Here is a 3,630-nt window from a genome sequence, read left to right as displayed (position 1 = left end):
TAGATTCTGGGGATTGAACTCAGGTCCTTATGCTTCTGAGGCAAGCGCTTTAACAGCTGAGGAAGCGATCACCCCAGTCCTATAAATTTTTATTAAAAGCTTGAAAGAAAAGCATCGAAGACAGACTGGGGATTTGGGAAGAGCGATACCTGTGATTCCCAGATAATTCTACTCCTCAGGCCCCATGGAAGCGAGCATCTTTAGTACACATAAATTAAATGTAAGGTCCGACTATGTTCTACTGTGTTCATGTAAGACTCTTAAGAAGAGTGTTTTGAAAAACAAAGTATTTGTCTCATAGGCTTGGGCTTTTTGATGTTAAAGGGGCTCTGTGGAGTAAGGTAAATCTGGCAGTGTGGTAATATGGCTGCCATTCTACATTCCCTACCTGCAAGAGGTAGCCTTATGTATCCTGGGTGCCCCTGGATAAATGCTAACTTATTCCCAGGAGCCCCTTTAACATTGTAAAGTTCAGCTCTACAAGTATTTTGTTTTACAAAATGTGTGTGAAATTGGGGATAGAATTCTGCATCCCCTGCCCTGCTCTCAGTGTGCTGGCATGGTCACATCATCTTATTTCCTATGATTTTAAAATTTAAAGATCCATCTCTTTCGTACACAATGATGGGGTACACAAGCACGGTTTAAAGTCTTACTTAGAACATTCAGTGACTGTATAAAGACATAGTGCCCCAGGAAAGTCAGCTTTAATGCTGCTGAAGTTAACTGGTTAGAAAAAATATACTTCACAGGCAGTTTGGAAGGGAAAAGGGCTGGGCCCAGTTTTCCTATGAGCCTGGGAGAAGAGGAAGAGTCTTCTTCTAACATTTGGGCAGAACGCTGTGGGGTAGCAGCGAGGCTGCCCAAGAGGCTTTCTGCAGGGGATGCACAGAGGACAGGAAGTTATAGGATAGACTACCACTGTTTGATATTTGTTTTCAAAGTGAGAACCTTTTCCACAAACATGAAGCCTGTGTACATTTATCATCTCCTGTCTCGGAAAACCACAAAGCAAAAGTTATTGTGATTGTACTTTGAAATGGTATTTTTATAATGAATCATGATGTCTCCATCCTCCAAAGACTGGCTATGTGTGTGGGAGTCACTGATTCAATCTGTCAGCAATGCTTGGTGCATTCACATTTGAAGTCCTCTCATAGTAAATAAGCCCACTATTGGTCAAAAGATAATGGTTAGCAAGGTGTGGTGCAAGCCTTTAATTCCAGTACTCCAAAGGCAGAGGCTGGCAGAACCAGCCAGCCTGGGATGGTCTATATGGTGAGTTCCAGGCCAATGGGGGCTACATAGGGAGACCCTGTCACACACACAAAAAAAACAAAAGCAAGAAAGCCAACAATAAAGTTAAGGGTCAGAGTGATTTCCTGTATGGCCCCAGTCTTCATCTATATGATTTTTCTTGTCTTTCTCCCCTAATATTGCCTGGTTGTTTCTCTGGTCACCAGTAAGCCCCTTGTATCCTTGCAGTTCTAATAAGCCAAGGAGGAAAAGCCAGCCTTTTAGACAGGCAATCTTCTGAACAGAGAATAGCAATCTGAGAGTGTGACCATTACTGGATCAGAGAAATGAATGGGCCCATTGGATGGATTCTCTGTATAGTGTTATGAAAGTAAAGTTGTGCTAGATAAAACAGTCAGTACTAGAACTATTTTATAAGCATCACATGAATGTACAAAATCTTCAACGATATGGTATTATAGCAGGCTACTCCTTGCAATCAAAACCAATGAAGCACGTTTTAGCTGATCCAATGATCAGATTAAAATCTAGCAAGAATCCAACAGAATTTACAATCATTGCAAACTAACAAGCAAGCAAGTTAGATTTCAAAGTAATGCTGCAGTGTTTACCTAAATGATAACCAGATTGGGAAGTCTTATGAGAGTTTAACTTATAGGGGCCATGATGTTTAAAGCTTCAAGCAAATAATACAAACAAGCGAGAGTTATTCATGCTAAAATTTGCTATACCATTCATCTGAGTGGTAGTAAGTACCGGGAGCTACTGTAAGGCGAGGATGCACCTAAGACCCCATGTCCAAAATCCAGCTTAATCCTCAGGTATAGAGAGGACACTTTGGAACACAGTAAACATATCCCTGGAGACTGTTTTTGGCTATGAATGACTCCCTGAAATTGTAATTTATAAACATATTACTGCAAGAATAACTTCAGAGTCATTAGTCATTGTATAATTATAATATACAAGGGAAAAAAGAGCGAACAAGCTATTCTGAAGACTACATTACCTAAGCCCTTCATTGCATCTTTGAAATTTAATTAACAGAGCTTGTCTCATTTTTTGAGAAGAAAATCAGAAAAAATTTGAGTTTCATAAAATGTGGCTTATAATATTGTTTTAATTAAAATTGAATAAGCTTTCCAATTAATATTAAAATTTTAACAGCCCAACTTTCTGTAGTACATTATTAAATGCTGCATCAGTTATGTCAAATTAGCCTGACTTTTCTAGGTTAATCATCAAATAAGATCATCGTATCTTGAAACTAAAATTGAAATGATGTTAACATCTCTGCCCAAAGCTGGAGTTTGCAAATAGAACTTGTTCATCTACTGCAAATAAATTCACTGACTTCTCATAGATAAAGGATGTTTTATTTCTGAAACAAACAAAAATAAGACAGAAAAAAAAAACACTAAAGAAAAACAAAACCCCAAATCCCAACAACAAGAAGTAAACTGAAAAACAAAAACTAATATTGGGGAAAAGAAATGTATTACCAAGACAGAATCAAATCGTCCCCACCCAATCCTTTGAATGTTTGTGATCCAAACTTGTAAAGTTTCACACTCTTTCTGTTGCCTTTCAAGTTTCTGCCTGAAAGGAAGCAAAAATCCTTAATTTGGTGTGAACTCTGTGGCAGTCATTTTATCTGACAATCCTGTGTTTACCATGCTCTTAGCTCTATTTTGTAATTGCTGGGAAGTGCTGCAGGAGGGAAATATCAAAGTCCCAGAAAATGTATACCTAAAAATGTGACCATCACAAAAAAAGGAAAATTTTTAATAAAAACCAGGAAATTCAGAAAATCTCTCTCTCTCTCTCTCTCTCCCGCCCCCTCCCCCATGGGGAGGCACAAGAAAATAAAACAAGAACATAGAAACTTGAGCCATTCAAAAACATCTGAAAGGATGGGAACTGAAGAGCTGGGACCGCCAAGGTGGAGGCGGGCGACTCCCCCGCCAGCAGGTTGCTCAGAAACCCGAGGCTGGGGTGGGCTCCGCTGGCGTCCTTACTTTGCTCTTCCTGCTCCTGCCTGGAAAAATAACCTATCTCGAAAGAATGACAAGCCAGAAACGCGTGTTATTCAGGCTACCTAGGAGACCTTCCTCCAGCCCTCCGTCCCTCCCCCGGATTCCCAATCTCTATCCCATTCCCCGTCGCGGACCGAAGCCGGTTCAACCCGCTGCCCAGCAAGTTCCCGCGAGTTCTTTTATTTCCCACGCCTCTCCACCTGCAGCGAAGGCGCTCAGCGCACCCCGCCGTCCCTCCGGCGACCCCCCGCGGGCTGCAGCAGAAAAAGAACCCGGGCGCTCGGGCTGGGCGGGGGCGGGCGGCTGCCGCGGATCCGGCCGGCTACCGCCGCAGCTC

Source organism: Nannospalax galili, unplaced genomic scaffold (genome assembly GCF_000622305.1).
Source record: "Nannospalax galili isolate Female #2095 unplaced genomic scaffold, S.galili_v1.0 scaffold252, whole genome shotgun sequence".
Lineage (NCBI taxonomy): Eukaryota > Metazoa > Chordata > Mammalia > Rodentia > Spalacidae > Nannospalax > Nannospalax galili.
Note: the sequence above shows the minus strand (reverse complement) of the source record.